Source organism: Aythya ferina (genome assembly GCF_964211825.1).
Source record: "Aythya ferina genome assembly, chromosome: 5".
In the NCBI taxonomy this organism is placed as follows: domain Eukaryota; kingdom Metazoa; phylum Chordata; class Aves; order Anseriformes; family Anatidae; genus Aythya; species Aythya ferina.
Genome location: NC_140301.1, coordinates 50,277,092 through 50,295,624, shown reverse-complemented (window position 1 = coordinate 50,295,624; position 18,533 = coordinate 50,277,092). Strand labels below are relative to the sequence as shown.

Genomic DNA, 18,533 nt, shown 5'->3' with positions numbered 1-18,533 from the left:
CATATATTCTGGTTGGTACTGTATATTGAAACCTCTGATCTCTCTTCAGTGCTTATTTTACTTGACAGAGAAACAAAACCTAGCAAGAGCATGAATTTCTTCCACTTGCTGGGCAAATACAACAAAATCTGAGAGCCCTTCTCTTAAAACACCAATAGCCAGGTAGTATACAGCAATAATCTTTTCTTGAGTTGCTATTTGTATTGATGTTACAAGGATTATTTCCAGGAGAGTTCATTACAATGATTCATGAAATGCCTTCTGGTGACTAGGTCTGTTCCTTGGTTAGACTGTACTGTTGGTAGATCTCTGTCCTTGCCAAACTGCACACTTTACCTTGGAATGTAAGGTAACGTATGATCAAAGCAAAATGTATAGCTCCATCTGCTGTAAATACTTTGAACTGATTATTTTTGCATTACTTTTATGGCTGATCTGCACCCTGGGGAACTGATCGATCACTTTGCTGATACATATTTTCTGCATGTTCGCGAGAAGCATTATAAAAATAGTAGCTAAGCATGTTTTAAATTGCAAAGTGTTAGTTCTTGATTCTCAGATAAAAAGGAGCACAAAAAGTGTATATTTCAAGCATATTAGGAACCTTTGCTTGTTAGGTATGATTGATCTTTTGTACTGAAGCTCCTTGTGAAATCCAGAAATTACCTGGTTTGCTTAAACTAACTTTAAGTCAGTGACGGATGAGAGGAAATTCCCAGTCATGCTCCTGCTAAGCAATAGCTTTCCACATTCAGGAATAGGAACATTTATTATTATTATTACTTATTATTTATATATTTTTTTAGGAAATAGTCATCAATGCTGACTTTGCGTAGGGAGAGTGAATGAGTTGATATCCCATATTTAATATGGATTTGAAAAGTAAACCAGCTGTTTAAAAAGGCCAGAAAAGACACAAAAGCAGTTGAAAATATTAAATGTTTGCTTGCTCTGGGGGAAACATCCTTATTTAGAGTTACAAACTCTGAGGCACTGAAGTGTGAAAGCACGCTGAGACATTTTTTTTTTAAATAGCATCCTAGGGAGGGAACCAAAAGCTTGTGCAACCTAACACCTTTAAAGTTTTAAGAATGGACTCTGCTTGAATAGAGGTTCTTTCTTTCTTCCAACTTCCTCCTCCATAATCATACCTGCAGCTTTTTCTCATAATACATTGCAGATGTTATTATTAACGCTGTGGTTTAAAGTGTTTGTAACTGCTCTTTTCTGCAGTGATTCACAATTCTGAACTAAAAAACCTGGTAGCCAGGCTGGGGGCCATTTGAGAGGAAAGTCTCAATTTATTTTTTTTCAAGTGGGGTGCAGAATAGACACATCCTTTCCTGGCCAGAAACTTGCTTGCAACACTCTGGCCCATATTTTCTTGATATGTGCCAGCTTGTTTCGAAGCGTATTATTGAAATAGTGTGTGATGCAATGACAAAACAGCATCGTGGCTGGTATCAACAGCAGGGAACAACAGAGGTCACCATTGACTCGCGGGAAGGAATCTCTTCAGAATCCATTTTGGAACATGATGAGATGTGTAGAGCCAAAAAGCACAAAGCGTGGTTTCCACTGGCATAATTTCAAAGTTCTGTAGCATGAAAAAAAGACAATTACTTGTCACACAGTGAGGGTTTTCTTTTAATTGAATTTACCTCCATTCTAACCTGTACACATTTTGTCACACTTACCCAACAGAAAAAAAAAAAAAAAGGAAAAAAAAAAAAAAGAAACAAAACCAGCATCATTTCGTGATATGACTTTTAAAAAGGGAGAAATAAATGTCTCTTCTTGTTGTTGGTTTTGTCTTCCGGCAGTTATCTCATAGAGTTATCATATCTTAGAGTTATCCCATCTATAATTCCAGCACTAAAGATATTTTGAAAGCTGTAATTTAGAGCATTATCACTTTTTCTGTTCGGGATTTTAATTAGTTGGGCTATTCTATTCCTTTCATCCAATGGCCGCTTTGTTTTTATAGTTGCATGTGTATGTGTTTTTTCTTTTTCTTTTTTTTTTTTTTTTTTTTTTTTTTTTTAATTCAAAATTTGAATGCCAATAACTTAGAGGTTTTTAACACATGGATGACTTTTCTTTTTTTTTTTTTTTTTTTTTTAAGAAATTTGTGAAGGTAAAAGTTAATTTTTGATTTGGCCTTAAACTCTGAAGAATAGCTGTCATAACACATGCATATAGCAAAAAAATATCCATCCCTTCAAAGGAGGGGATAGCAGTGATAGAGTGATAGAACAATAAAGGATAGCATAGGTTTTATCCTAACTGTGCTTTTAAATCAAAAACTCCTGTCAGCTGGCATGCTCAGGGAGGAAGTAGCTATGGAGAAAGACACCCTTTTCTTTATAAGAAAATAACTTCCAGAATTCTCCTGGCATTTGTGTTTTGTTTTCTGTGTTTTAAGTATTCTGCTTGCCTTCTCTTTGAACCTCCTTGAATTGGATAAAATTCATTATTTAATCGTGGCCTGCAGAGGATTAAGGAGGGTTTCTTTCTGCTTTATTTTATGTTAGAAATAATCAAGAATGCCAATTTCCTTCAGTACTTCAGTTAAAATTGGAAAAATAGACCCATATGTTCTGACAGCTCCCACTGGATAAGGCTGAACAGCTGCTCCTCTTCCTAAGGTTTTGTCATGGGATATAATTATTCTTCCATCCATAAAAAACAGAAGGGTGCCCCATCAATGGTATAAAAATGCTTAATATTGTGACATTTAATAATATGGGCATTACAAAAGACATGCTCTAAAGAACAACCGAGGTTTGAGCTAGGTAAAGGAAACAATGTGGTAAAACCATAGGCCTTTCTGTCAGTTTTCATCTGAAATCATTTCACAGAGGTTTAAATGAACCTCAGCATGTTCCGGTTACCTTTATCTCCTCATACTGATTTAGTGGGCACAAACAGTCATACTAAGGAAGCGGTAAGTCCCTGGCAGAGTGCAGATGGATGAGGAAAGCTGGATCTCTGGTGACAGACCGTTTGCTGTATACCCATTGCATTCAGCCCAACTAAAAAGGGGGAAGCGGCTTTGTACTCCATTTACCATCTTCGTTAGGCAACAAGGGTTATCTCCAGTCCCTCTGTCAGGAAGTGTGATCTTAGCATAGTCCTGACTTTCCTGCCTGGACTAACACAAGTATAACTGCATTGCAGTGTCTTGTAGGGCAGACAGGATCAATGAAACACAGCACGAAACTAAATCCATCCACTGTGGAAAGGAGGTGCCAGGAATAGGCAGAATGGGGCCAGCTGTGTATATTTACATTATTTAAAGGTTTCCTGCCACAAAAATGACCACATTGTCCAGATGCGGCCGTATCTTTACATCACTGGTGTGGTGATTTGTATGGGCAGTCTATAGATCTGACCACTCACCATCAGCGCTGTAGGTAGGCCTGTTCAGAGCTTTAAATGTGTGTATCCCATCACTGTGATAAAGTATTGTAAATATACATCTTTTTATTGCACAAAGAGTGGGAAAACTGTGGAAAATTAAGGGTTTTTGGACACTTGTGAGTGAAGGACAGGGAAGAAAAGTTAAACAGGAAAGCTGAATTTTGCATTTAGCAGACAAAATGAGACCAAATCAAACTGTTGCTGTTGTCAGTAAAGATTTGCACTGCTTACTTCCATCTTTGGCACAGTTCTTTTTACCATGCTCAGAAGATAAAACAGCAACCACCAAAACCTCTCCTGTTGGTCAACTATTCATTTGTTGATAATGTAAATGAACCCCGAGAAGAGGGCACCAAGGTAAAAAAGTTGAGCTATTAAATCCATGGACAGCACCAGGACAGTCTTAACAGCTGGTGCTGACACTGAAAACATTGACTGGAACTGCAAAGGGTGAGCACAACGTGTTGAGCAGGTAGGGGCTTGTCAGTGAGCCAGATACAGCTTTTTCAAGGTCACTTTCAGACACAGCTGTTCAAGAGTGAAGCTGCAATTTTGTGCTCCAACCCTACCGTAACTGATGACTGCCATTTATGTGGGGATAAGATCGAACAAAAATGGAATGTGATTATTGCATTTCAGCTCTCTGTTGATCTACCTCAATTTACAGTAGACCGAAGAACTTTCAAACGCCACATTTGAATGTACAAGAGTTATCCTCTCTACGGCTACCTGAAAGGAAAGTGTGGGGAGCTGGGGGTCAGCTTCTTCTCACAGGTAACTGGTGATAGGACTAGAAGGAATGGCTTCCAGTTGCGCCAGGGCAGGTTCAGGTTGGAAACGAGGAGACATTTCTCCTCAGAAAGAGTTGTCAGGCATTGGAACAGGTTGCTCAGGGGGGTGGTGGAAACCAAAGAAACCAACCAAAGAAAGGTTGGACGTGGTGCTTAGGGACATGGGTTAGTGGGTGACATTGGTGGTAGGATGATGGTTGGACCAGGTGATCTTCAAGGTCTTTTCCACCCTTAATGATTCTATGATTATTTGTCCTATGTATCTCTCTGGCCTGGGCTGCAGCTATGGATCTAAGTCATGCCGTAATCAAGCTTGGAGGCTTGATTATTAGCTTCATCTCTGTGAGGAAGGTTCAGTCTTCTCACCAGTCACCAAGAGAATGACGTTTGCAGATGATGCCATGGGAGGTGGGCACTAGGAAATTAAAATAATCATGGAATTTGAAATTAAAATGAACAGAAAGGAAACTCCAAATGAGCTAGTTCCGCTCAAGCGATACATTTCAATCCTGTGCCCTACCTTACTGACCAGTTCCTCACACTTATAACCAAACATTTCCCTACATCAGGTAGTATTTGGCAGCCTTGTTGCACTGCAGCCCTGTTTAGGTAAGTTAGGTAGATTCAAGGCTTTATATTATCTTGCAATTTCCCTCTCAGTTTTCCAAGGACTTGAAGCTATTGATGTCAATTGTGACAAAGAAATAAAAGCTGGAAAACAGCAGCATATGAGATGCATGAGAAATTGCATTCCTGTCTGTGCACCAAGCATTTTTCAGTTTCTTCACCTCTGGCTGAAGGGTTTTGATGGTGGGTAATAGTTACCCTAGATCTAGATCAGCTGTTTAGTCCAAAAAAAATTTTATTTTTTTTTTAAATATGTAGTTGTAGCTTGTAACGTCACTCAAGTGAGTACTGACAAGAGATTGGAGACCAATGGTCTAGCTAGTCAACACTGTCCCAAGCAATGGCAAAAGGAGATGATGCTGAGGGAGCACAGATGGACCCTCCAGTGGCCCTTTCTTCTTCTCCATTCTGGCCTAGCACCAGCAAGGGCTGTGGGTGCCAGCTCCCTGATGAGCAGAAAGGACACTCTGACCACCTGTGTGTATGGGTAAGTGGAATTTCACTACACAGAAGCACTGGAGGTGAAGCACTGCTGTGCCCTGAGACTGATCGAAGTCATCAAGGACTGCTTTTTGCCTCCTGTTGAGTGACATTCAACTCTTCAAGACCACTCCTGCCCCCAAAGGAAAGAGCAGTGCCCCGCAGGCGGCCTCACCACCTCCCCACCCTACAACCCCAACACCACAGCCCGACCCCGCCGGTCTCCAACCCCGCCAAAATGGCGGCTGCCGCCCTTCGCCTCAGCGCTGCGCCACCGCCTCCCGCGCGCGCGAGCCCCGCCCGCGCGCATGCGCAAGGCAGGAGCGGGGAGGGGGGGCGGAGCAGCCGGGGCCGAGAGCCTCGCGGCGCTCCGGCGGGGGGAGGGGAGGGCACACACACGTGAGCTCCGGGACCACCCGGCGGCTCCCCAGCAGCTGCCGTGTCCCGCGAGCGGATTGGCCGGTCGGTGAACCTTTCACCTTTTACCCGCCTCCCGCCGCCAATCGCGCGGCTCCTTTCACAGCTCGGCGATGGGGAGCGTGCGAGCTGCGCAGGGCGGAATTCTCGGAGCGGGCTTGCGTCGCGGGCGTTGGGCGGCCCTCGTTGGTATGGGCGGGAGGACTGGGGGAGGTGCTCCGTTTGCGTAGGGCCGGCGGCGTAAGGAAGGGGGGGGGGGCAGGCAGGGGGAGGCGGCCGCGCGGGGGCCCAGGTGAATGGAGGAACCTGACAGCCGGGGGCAGCGCGGCGGCGGCGGGCAAATGGCGGCGGCGGCGGCACAATGAGACGCGGCCTGTAGCGGGGGGACGCGCCGGGCCGCCTCCCGTCACGGCAGGTAGGAGATGGCGGCCGCGGCCCGGCCCCGCGGGTGCGTGAGGCGGGGGCCGCGCTCCGGCCCCTCGCGGCTTTGTCTGCGTGAGGGGGCAGGGGGCGCCGCTCCGGGGCGCTGCGTGAGGCGCTGTGCCCGCAGCACGGCCCCGCGCCGCTCTTCTCCTCCCCGACCGCTTGTAGAAGGGAAATGTAGCGGCAGGGCGGCGAAGGCGTGCCTGGTGCCGCGTGGTGCGGGGCTGAGAAAGGCCAGGAGGGGAAAAAGGCGTAGTTCTGCGCCGGGGTTGGCTGGTGCCGGGGGTAAAACTGGAAAAAGGGGTGAAGGAGTAGAAAATGCGCGGTGGTACTGACATCTGGGGGGTTTCTTAGTGTGTTATCGTCCCTCATAAATCGTTACTTCCAAAAACTAAATCACCAGTTCAGCAAACTTCAAATACTGAGAGTCTGGAGGTTGTTTGGCACTCTACGTTATGAGATACCAGCAGTCTTGTTTGGCACTTCAGGTCATTAGATATCAGCAATCTTTACATTAAGATACTGGACGTCAAGTTATGCTGTGAGCTAAAGCGCTGCAAGTTGTAGGTTTGATGGTGATGACCACTTTTAAAGGAACAAGGGAAAAAGGAAAATCAAACCAGAAATAACTTTCTAGACACTCTTTTCTTTATCTTACCTTATGCTTTTTGTTTTGCTGTACAAACCGTTCTGGGTGCTGTGTTGAAGTGCAAGCTGCATGTATATCTTTGGTAAGTTGAGTGTGTGGGTTTTTTTTTTTTGTAACCAGTTGACATAGACACAAACTGGAATGATTTCTAATATGCCACAATTGTTCTAAATCTTACAATGAAGAGCAGCCTTCCCCTTGTCTGTGTCTCCAGGATACATTGTAGTCTTCATAACTACAAAAGGTTTGGAGATATTCCTGGATGTTTGCAACTGGAAGGTGATTATGTGTATATAATCATTGGACTACTACGTCATTATTTATTAATGTATTGGGTTAAAAAGCTGTGTATTCAGAATATACCTGTGTATTCAGAAGTGCCAAGCTGTGAATTAGCTACTGCTCTTTATGAAAGTGTCTTGGTGATGCTTCAGTTCTGTGCAAGTGGCAGCCCAGTACTCACCAATCAAAAAGTTTATTAAAAAAAAAAGTTGGAATTAAGAATTAAAAGAAAATAAGCTGGCATCATTATGACAGTTTAATTCCTTGTTTGGCCATATATTTAATGCTAAATGCAGTTTGGGTATCTTTCCTGTCTCTCTCTTCTACATCAAAAAGGCTATGTTAGGCTAAAAAAAAAAAAAAGGGTAGTGGTAAAGTTGACTAGGACTTTTCACCTGGGGAAAGAGTCCCCAGAGGAGGGGTAAGAGGCATTGTGCAGTAACCTTTTGGAAAAAAAAAAAAAGTTTTTGAAAGGTTACTGTAGTTTACAGATTTAAAACAAATGGAAGGGATCACTGCTTTATGTCATGGGTAACTAAAATACCTGGTGCATCATATTAGGAATGCCAAAAGCGTACCTGAAAAATGAAACAGTTAAGTTGTAGGGGAGAGGAAGAAACCATCAAACACAGAAGTATCTTCTCAGACTCAGCAAACATCAAGGTGACTGGTCAGTGAAGGTAAATTACGTAAATTCAAGGCTTCCCTTAGTATTATACACCTTTGTATATGTCCTCCATTGGATACTGGCAGAGGGAGGCCAACAAGCTGGAAAGATACTTTATCTGACATACCATACAAACCTTTTTATAGGAGTTATACTTTGCTTCTGAGATCTATCTTAATGCCCTGTAGATTAGGGGAAGAAAAAAAAAACAGAATCTACAGTTTAAAAAAAAAACAACCAAACAAAAAACATCACTTTTGTGTATTCTATACACTTCCTGTTTCAAAAAATTGTGAGGTCCTTTTTCCTTGACACAAAGTTGCTTCAGGTGCACCTTATTACAGAGTTTGAGTACTGGTGCTTTGCCCACATACACTTTCTGTATGTGCATTGATCTGTAACTGAATGCAAATTACTGGGAAAAAAAAAAGCATTTTTATCCTTTTTAGTAAAGCAAGGAGCAACCTAGTAAAATGGATATGGTGAATGTGGAGTTGACTTGTTTTCTCCTTGGGTAAGCTGTGGAACGTGAGTGAGAGCAAGTGTTCAAGAAGATTTTTAGAAAGGATCGTACACTTAAGGACGAGCATTATAGAGTGATGAGCATTGCAGCGCTAAGACTACAGACTACTTTTATTTATGGCCTAATCTAATCTATCAAGCATCAAAACATACTTGGACATGGGTTATACCATTATTTCATAATTACTGGAGAGAAAATCTAGTTTTCTTTTTTTTCGTGCAGTTGGTGTGGTACAAACTGCGGATATGGAGCTTGATAGGTTGCTGGCAGAGCAGTGAGGTGGCTGCTGTGCTCCACTTCCCTACTGTCGTAATGGCTCGCTGTGTAGCTACTGACCATCTGTGTCCCGTCACCTTTGTATTTCAGTAGTAATTTCTTCATACTGATAGCACAGAAATTATTTTACACCCTCTGACTCCCAGCTTCCCTCTCTCAGAAGTGGCTCTTTTTTAAGTTAAGTAAAAGGGTAATTGTAGTACTGTACAGAGCAGTGACCTCTGTATAATTGTGTGCAATGTGCTTTTTGAACATGCTATCTTGAAGGCAAATAATAAGTAAAGGAAAATGATGCTTTCTTCACTCCATCCAGACTTCTTTCTTCATCCTTCAGCCTTTCATGCCTTCTGTGTGGATTGTGATAAGCCAGAAGAGAAACCTGATACAGAGTAAAAACTAAAACTTCACTTTTTAGCTGAAGTTACTGCAATCTTTGGTTTGAATTCAAAGCTTTGGTGTTCAAGCTGTGCTGAACATCTGAAGAGAAGGGCAGGTGTAGGAATGCCATTAAATAACCTAACAGATGGAATCTATGGGACACAGCAGCATGCAACTTTAATAAAGTATGCTTTGATACCCTGTTAGGTGAGGTGAACTCTTGGTTTTGGTAGTTCTTCTATGCCTTACCTTCTGATGTCACAGATATTCAACTTTGAACTTAAACAGTGTATCTCAAACTCTCTTGTTATTTCTGCTCTTTACTGCAGACTGGGTTAGTTAAAGAACTTTTCCCTGATATTTCTTACCTTCAAATTGCTACAGTGTCTGGACTTGTGAAGTGGAGAACTGAAGCTAACATTAGTGATTTTACTTGCACAGTTACACAGCTTTTGTGCAGGAATGTTGGAGATGTTGAAATGTCCTTCTCTGGTGGGAAAAGAAGGAAGAGCAATATTCTCCAACTTTTCCTTGCATTTTTTCCTTGCAACTACTGAAGCCTGGGGTCTTTTGTACCTGTTGTTGCGGCTTTTATGTAGCTGCATATACACGAATCTGCAGTTTTTTTTTTTTTTTTTTTTGACTGAGCCAGTGGGACAGGTCAGTCCCTTCTAACCAAGGCAATAGAACCAAAATCATTCTCTTCATCCTTGCAAATTCAAGAGTCTTGTAGAAAAGCTTTGCTCTGCTTTTTTCTGTTTATGTCCATCACTTAGCACTCACTGCAAACGCTGCCATGTAAGGTGTAATAATCAGTTCCTGCCCGTGTTTTGCATCTTTTTTTGTCATTCATAAAGGATCAGTTCCTTAACTGAGTTCACCAGATAAGTATGTGTTTGTGTCTGAGATGCAGTGGGATCGCTGCTGGGAATAGAGGTGGACAGGTTGGGACTATTTCAGTTGGCCTTGTGGGTTTTTAGAGTATTTTTGTGAATCACTGAGTGTCTTTGTTTCTTTTCTATTTTTTCTTTACCATTTGTGTACACAAGAAAATCCCCAACCCTTACTGTTAAAAAATTAAGACCTGGTTTCCAGTGCCTGTCTCTCTTTTGGAGTCTCTTATTCCTGATAAAATATCAACCCATGTAGAGTTTCCTCAGCAGAGATACTAAAACCTGACTGGGTAGCAGTAAACATTGTCTCCTTGAAAATTCAAGAATTAACGATTAAAAAAATAATCTTTATGAAAGCTGGCTGGAGTTTTAGACCTACTTGCTGATAACATAAATGTCTATTCCCAATAGGAAGAGAGGCAAATACAGGTTGTTTTCTGAAGTTAACTTGTTTGACTCCATTGAGCTGATTTGACTATGCAAACATGTGTGGGCTGGCTAACTTTGCAATTCATGTTTCTTTTTCATTTGCAACAGCCTCCCTCCCTCACCTCTAATCTAGATCAAGTTTCTTACAGCTTTCTTGTAACTGTTGATGGCTCTTTTGGCTGTGTTCTTTCTTCAAGAAGAAGTGAACAATAAGTCTGCTTCATAGTTGATGCTTAGAAACTTCTAGAGGTGATCTGCAGTGGTCTAGAGTTAATTCAGGTATCTCTCTCTTTTTGGCCCATCCTCAGAGTTTAATTTTCAAGTGCTTAAATCAAGGACAAAATCAAGGACAGTTACTAGGTGTTTGTATTCCTTCTTTTTACATTAGGAGAATTAGATACATTTAAGCTGACTTGTTCTGGCTTTATAGAAGTTCAATCATCTCTGCGCTAACGTCCTTATTGTTAAAGATGACCAAGTATAATTATTCTCAAGTGAGACTCTTAGTTCCTTGCTTAAGTTTTGTATTTCTGAGTGGCCAAATTTGTCTGCCTTGCCATCTTCATGGTGACTAGCTAGTAGGTTTTTCTTTGTGGAAGAGTACATAAGGGAAAGCAAAGCAAATGTATTCAATACAACTGAGTTTTAGCCTCAGTGTTTTTTTTTTTTTCTTTTTTTCCCTCTGGTTACCTACAACCTTTTGCCACCATGGCACTGAAGTTAAATGCCTGTATTGCTGATCTGCTCTGTGAAGTTATTAATCAGGAAGTGATATGATCTCTTGGAAAGACTTGGGGTGGACAGCACATGCCCCTCCCATTACTGAAGATCACTTTTAGTTACTATTGCTGTCTGACTTAGTACTGTCAAAATGATCTCCAAGGCCTTAGAAGCTGAATAGTGAAGGTGGATAATGGGCATGATAAAGTACGCCACTTGAAAAACAAAACTTGATTAGAACCCTTGTTTCTGCCATGTGCTCTATGAGTCCCTGGGAGGATCTGTATGTATTTCGTACTTATTTATTGTTCTTACTACTAATGTTTTCTTGTTTCTGTGGTGCTAAACAAGGAGAGAATTGACCTGAGGAAATGAATAGTTTCAACCTGGAGTCAACTTGAATGGCAGAGACTGTAAGACGACAGTGACACGAGCATGTTACTAAGAGCCTGGGGGTTATTTTTCCCTTTCTCATTATTTCTACAGTTATTCTAAGCAAGGCCTGTGTTTTCTATTCGCTTGGGAAAATTCAGCAGGATCCCAGGGACCTCATTTTAATTTTTTACTACTTGTAATGAATTTTTTCCTTTCTTCATTGCTCTAAATAATAACGAACTCTGTCAACGTGAGCCTCCTGAATTGACTTATTTTGACACTGAAGAAACATAGAAAGCTGTAATTGGCACTGCAAGAGAAAGTTGCATATTTGTATGCTTTCAAGGATTATAAATAATTAAGAAATGTATACTCAGCTATTCAAGTCCATATGATTATATGCTGAATACATCAGTTGATTTGTTTACTGTGTAATCAGAAAGACTACAATTTAGTGAAATCTTTCTCTGAAGAAGTGTGACTAGAATGTGCGCTACAGAATTCCTGTCCTGGGATTTGAGAGGAAAGAGCTTGAGCTGACACAGACAGAGCTCCGGAGGAGGAGGTGTAGGTTTTATGAAGGTAATGTACAACCTAGGCCTGCATTTTTACCTTGAAGTCATTCATTGAAAAAAGCCTGGGAGAATGCCAAAAACATTTATGAGCTCCCTGGGTCTTTGAAAGACATACAATCAACTTCTAGGAGATGAGTAATTTTCCCTATGGTAATCTTTGCCTAGTTAATGCTCTGCTGTGTAGAGATTGAGATGTGAAACCTGCCTTGATTAATACTGAACTTTCTGGAAAGTGGTCTTCTTAAGCCTGTGTTACTTACATAGAATAGAAGATGAGTTTTCAGTAACAAAATCTGTGAAATTGTCCACGAACAGTGTTTTATCTCAGTGGGTGAGGGCGTGCAACAAACTGCTGGATGATTTCAGGGCATGTAGTGACTGGCATAATGATGAAGCAGGTGCTGATTTCTGGCAAGCATTTGGAGTAATGTGCCAATAATGCTACTAATGTATACATTGACTGCCAGCTATTAACAGTTGTTAGAATTCTTATATCTGGTCATTCTGTTACTGCTGTCTGCTGCCACTTGATGTTTTCTTTTGTTGCATTCAATTAAGTGTTTTTGGACTGCAGAGCAAGAAGTTTTGTTGCTGGAATTTTAGGTTTCTTGTCATTTAGTATAACACAGGTCAGCAACAGTTGGCAATAAAGAAGTTGGTCTCTCTTTTTGAGTGACAGTCAAAAACCTCTTGAACCCAATTTGCTTGTTTTCTGTCACATAGACCATATGATGGCTGTCAAAACGGATGACAACTGTCTCCTCATGCCAGCTCTAATACTCATCTGACACCCCCACACACTTGATTTCTGCTGGTTCAGCAAGCACAAGCTTGCCTAGGTAAAGGAGAAAAATGACATGGTTAGGGAGCTGAACTATTTTTTCCATGTTAGACAAATGCCACAGCTGTTTAGAGAAGGGAAGGAGCAGTGAGAAGAGCAGGGTTCTTCCATCTAGCACTAGGTTGCCACGGGATTAGATTGGTGGTCTCATGAGGTCTCATCCCAAAATACTACCCTCCACTTCATTGTCTTCCCTACTGAATCAGTGAATACTTCCATTCTATGTGAATATTGATTTCTCACATGTTAATTAACAAGTTATTTCGTATTTTTTTCAACATTCCACTTTCTCACTTTTCTTAACTGTTATAATTGGATGCGTTATTACAGCTATTGTATGGGTTTTGTGTAGAAAATCAGCTGGGGTGAATATAGGATATGAGCCAAAGTGTGGGGGCGGGAGTGTGGGGTGTGAAAGCTTATGGTGTGGAAAGTCTAATGGATTCAAACCTCCACTTAATGACATTTCTTTACTGAATAATATTCTGAGGTTTCAGCAGCTTTTAAACAAAGATAATACCACCAGAAAATGGTAGCAAGATGGAACACCTGTGCTGTAGCTTATTAGCTTTGGAAAACTCAGGTCCAAACTTATGGCTTGTATAAAACCTGTCACTTCTCTCTAGTGGTAGTATAGAGTGATTCTGTAATTCAGGAGCTATTCAAGAAAGTGGTTTAAGTTTTAGAACATCTCTTCCTGTTTTCATCAAACAGTGATTGTGTATTCCAGGATAGTAGTAAAATTAAATACAAATCAAAGTCTAATAACTTGAAGATTAGTGTTTTCCTTTACGCTGTTTCACATTCTTCTGAAACTTTGATATATATTTTTTTAATCTTTGGTTAGCCTTAGGAGCTTTTAGAAACAGAGTGGTTAGGTTTCAGCAAGGGAAGGGCAAAACATTGTCTTATCTATATATATTGATATAAAAATCTAGCCTGTTTACTGCCAGCATGATAGAGATTTGTAATCCTTAGTCTGAAATCAAAGCTTTAGGACCCCACACTATTTACAACATAAATCTTTAAATACTTCTGAACTTCTCACATAATTAACAGGTTGAAGTAGTTGGAAAAGGCAAGTCACTTTTGTAAGCCAGGAAAACTTTCTGATTTTTCTTTTTTCCCCTCAATTTGAGTAATGATCTGTAAAACTAGATGGAAGGTAGAGATTAGGCTATACAAGTTATCCAGGCTGTGTTTTTCTGTGTTTTTCTGAGTTACTCTTGGTTTAGGGGTGAACGTTGACTGCAGTTTTTTTAAAAAAAAAAAAAAAAGCATTAAATTTACTGGCAATAGTACAATTAAGATGCATCAAAACTCTGAGCAAGAATGTCCAGAAAAACAGAGTGACTTTCACTCTTTGGTTTTCCACACTTAAAGTAGGTGCTAAACTTTTCTATCCTACTAGATTTATGGGGTAAAGAGTACCTATCAGTTTCAATTAACAGACATGCTACTCAGAATATCATTTCACTATGTATAATTTTCATTTGAAATTGTAGACAATAATTAATACGGGAGTATTTGCAGTTGGTGTTATGATACTGTCTAGAGGGTTAACTAAAAAGACAAAAACTTAACTTTTAAAGAAAATAAATATTTTATACTTTTTATTCTAACTAGGTGTTGCATGACCATGGAGGTAATACTCAAAACAGTAAATTCTTTTTCCAGTTAAGTATCTGAGGTGCACTGGCTCCTCATGTATGCCAGGCTGTATGTAGTTTGATATGCATTTGATTTGCCATTTCTGCCTAGGAAGAAAATGTGTGTGTCTTAATGATACTTGCTACGAGGCTTTGAGTGCAAGCGTTTCTGAAGCTGTGTGGTGTATTAGGGAAACTGCTTCATCGAAGAAACAGCTTTCTTCTGTGTGACTTTATTACTGATAGATCTGGTCACAAATTACCTGGAAATCGTTATGCTGGCATTAGACAGAGTTGGAGGCAGCATGTGGGTTGAAGAGTGAATACAAGAGGGATGTTCTTGTATGTATGGCAGTCCCTATTCAATGTGTGTTAAGCTGACAAGAGGATAGTGTTTTGTCTCACTGCTGAGTGAAAATGGAAGAGAAGTGATGACAAAAATACGGGAGACACTTCATATTTCCATACCAGGGATATCACGTTTCCTTTGTATGTATTCTAGAAAACTTTGACTGTACAACCAGACACGGACTTGCATGAGAGTATTTGAGAGCTAAAATGAAATACCACTGGTGAAAGTAAGATGTGTTAAACCTGCATATGTTCTGTGTTTAATCCTAATTGAAGAAAAGTAGTAGGGTCACTCTCCTCAGTGACAGCTTGCCTGTAAGGGTTTAATTCACTTATACTTTCCAAATTAACTTCATTGTCTTGATTGATTAGACTCACTTTCTCTAAGGTCTTATCTGCCCAGCAGTGTCACAGTTCTAGTAACTGTAACTTTGCAATTTCATTTCAAAACTCCTTATTACAGATAGTCAAGGCTGAAATCTACAGGTTGTTTTTTTCCTCAGTTTTAGTGTATGTTTGGAAGATGCTGAAATAGCTCAAATTGTAAATTTTGAAAATGGCCATCTTTTGTATACATTATATGTAGTTAGAGAAAAAAGAGCTTGAGTGTCAGAATTGTATTCCACGTTCAGCAGATGTTGGTCTAAGTATTTAAAGTAGTAAAACTAATCTCTGCATTTGTTCTAAATAACAGTACTTTTGATTTTTCTTATGCAAGAAAGGTATTGTAATTAATCTGTTTGCTAAAGAGAAGTCACATTTCCTCAGCTTTGTCTCCTTTAGAGTTAAGAAAGCAATTCAGAGGAAGAAGTGGAAAACATTTCAAATCTCCACTGAAAGTTAGGCACTACATTTGTGTAAATCATTCTGAAAGTCATACCACTCAGTTTTCTTCTTCTTGCAGCATGTTGGTGCATCTCTTCATGCCCACTCAAATAAGTCAGCTCATTAGCTGTAGGTGATAAAATCAAATTATTATTCAGTGAAATTAAAAGCCAGTTATACGTAAATATTTACATAAAGTTGTGTTTAATAATGCTTTAAAATAATTTGTATATAAGTGAGTTCTAAGTTCTTTCTAAATACACCACAATACATGTAATAGGCAGACAAACAAGCTGTTCTGCATAATGGAATAGACCAATTAACAAGGTAAATGAAGTAAATGTTAATAATAGTGCTAACAGTACCCTCCTAACTTATTGGAGGTTCATATTCATCAGTTCTAGACCCAGGTAATTAATATCAAATAAAGAAGTAATCCTTTCAAAGGAAACTTCAAAATCTAAATGAGTTTTTAACTGATTATTTAAAGTTTCCTAGTAAAAGTCAATATTGAATTAAGGGGTGTTAATGTTGTGGATTTAATCAGACCTGCTGTATTGGGATGTTGTGGTGGAATAATTATTCTGCCTTAATGTGTATTATTCCCTTGCTTTTAAATGTCTTTTATTTGGTGTCTTTTGGCTTTCAGTATTTTTTTAATTTGAGAAGGAATATATCTTCTTGAAAGTTTTGCTTGCATTCATGTTTTTCTCCTTTTATTCTGGAAACTTGTTTCTTTCCTTTAATTCCTTCATACCTAGATTGAGCTTTCATTGTTCTTTGTCACTTAAATGCTGGCAGCATTTCTTCTGATACTGCCTAAAAGGTTGTGTTTGTTCCAGCTGCTGCTCCTTCCACCCCCTTGCATGCTGCTTCATGGATCTCTTTAGTCTGGATTGGATTGTCCTCTGGAGAGTTGTGTGCTCAGTCTGACCTATGGAATTGGTCATCTGCAGGGCATGGGGAGGATAAACGAGGGCAAGAAAATATTCCTCATCCAGTACTCATTGTTAAGTGAAAGTGTTGAAGCATTTGTAGAGCTGCCCAAGGGTCAGATAACAAAAGGTGTCGAGGAATGTTTCCACAATGTGCTGCCCTAAAATGAGTCATAAATGTCAAACACTGATTTTTTTCAACCCAAGTAGGAAGAATGATATGGTGATAAGTGCAAATTAGAGATTCACGTGTGAATCTGTTTTTTTCTCCAGAGTCAACATGGTGGAGATGTGTTCCACTCCTTACCTTTTCTCTTGTCTTTCCTCCCATGCTTCCAAGATTTCTGTAGTGAATATACCTGCTAAGCTGCCTTTTTTTTTTTTTTTTTTTTTTGGTAGGTCCTAATATATACAGAGTAGAAGCTTAGGACACCAGTGGAAAGGGGAGATAGTCCAAGCTCTGCTCATGCAGCTGCCAGGTGGACATCACAGAATTTGGATCTTTCTTTTTCTAAGACCTCTGAACTGACAAAATCACAAAAAATCTGAAGTTTTTTATTAATGACTACCTGCTGTTAGCTGCTTAATTGTGCTGGAATCAAGCAACCTGTAAAATGCTTGCTTATCCCCTAGCAATCAGATGATACTAAGCATAATTGTAGGTCGTTTGACAAATTCAGTGCAAGGTAGAACCGAGAATAGAGCAAAATCTACAATTTTATATCTAGCTATCTATATTTTAAAAACTCTTCTGAATTTGTGTCTTTATGTTCTGCCCTGAAAATACAATTCTCAGCTGACTGAATTGTAGGACTATGCTTTAGTGCTACAGAGGAGAGAAATTCCATTTAACTGATGAATGTGGACCAAGATCCTGTAGGTATGTCTGTCTTTCCAGTGCAATATTGTATCTGTTATTCAGGCTAGATCTGGAACTGAAAGAACTCGATGAATATATTAATTCTCAGCTCCCCTGGGCAGAAGGGTTAATTGCCAGCTGGAGTACTACAGTGTTATATTGCTTCCAGAACCCAAACTAACATTGGAAACTCAATTGCACCATTTACTGGGATTTAGCTGCTTTAAAACACTATTTCTCAGCCCTGAATGGCTTTATGTAAGAATATAGAAAAAGTGGAATCGTTTAGCAAAATTCCTTTAATTTTGCTTTCTAACATGCCTCAATCACTAAATGAGTTGATGCATTATTCAGTAATAGCTTTGATATCTGGAACCTCTCTGTTATGTTTATAGTTGGGTAATGCTTTTGTTTATCGGTAGGGATTGCTTCCACTCCAGTTTTGAGAAGTAAAAGGTAAATATATGCTTATCTTCCCTATTTTTTTAATGGCTCTTGTAGGTAGTAGCAAAACAGCTTATTTCAGTTTTTGAAGCTCTTTTATTATTCAGCAAGGAGGAGCAGCTTAGTTACTTTTTTTGGTAAGCTGCATAGTGTAAGTACACATTACTATATTTGTGATGTACAAAGCTAACATGAAAAATTGGACTAATGCTGCATTGGATTAGAAAGATTCTTCCCTATAATGTAGACTTGGCATTAGGCAAAAACACTTGCTAACCTGCACACGAACAAAGAAATCTCTCACAGATAACTATTTTATCTGCATAATTTTTTTGTCACCTTGTATTCATTCTCTTCCTGTGGAAGATTCACAGATGGCTGACTCCAGACCAGGTCTGTTCTCTGATTTGTGTGCGTGGGCTCCAAGTGCTACTGCTGCTTCGCAACATCAGCACTGCAGTTAGGGCACCCTCACGATGAACAGGGCACTTCCAAATTTCACTGATGTGTTTGGCTTTATATCTGTTTGACCTTCTTCTGTCTTTCGTAGTTAATGAGAGAGTGAAAGGTATTTAGAGGAGGAGGGGGGCTTTAAATTTTAAGCTTGTTACTGTTAGGCATCTGTGATCCCATGCATAGTGCACAAGAAAGTGTTCCAGTTGTATTTTGTGCATCTTAAATATTTTTATTTTTCAAAGTCA

At 39.9% G+C, this 18,533-nt stretch overlaps 1 protein-coding gene and 1 long non-coding RNA gene across 6 annotated transcripts in view; one reads left to right on the top strand and one right to left on the bottom strand.

Annotated features, from left to right (window-relative positions):
• Positions 1-1,273: 1,273 nt before the first annotated feature.
• On the bottom strand, positions 1,274-5,919 carry LOC311438252. The gene is made up of 2 exons (XR_014694028.1): positions 5,801-5,919; positions 1,274-1,597 (listed from the first exon to the last, which is right to left on the bottom strand). It is a non-coding gene; the product is annotated as an uncharacterized lncRNA (long non-coding RNA).
• DICER1 (dicer 1, ribonuclease III) overlaps positions 5,708-18,533 on the top strand; it is a 69,596-nt gene continuing 56,770 nt past the window's right edge. For 2 of the 5 annotated variants that reach the window (XM_084522438.1, XM_084522437.1), the window contains exon 1: positions 5,755-5,927. The gene's annotated coding sequence lies outside the window, so the exon portion shown is untranslated. Of the gene's footprint in view, positions 5,928-6,018; positions 6,154-18,533 lie in introns of those variants that run through there. The other 3 variants (XM_084522439.1, XM_084522435.1, XM_084522436.1) reach the window with 2 other exon arrangements.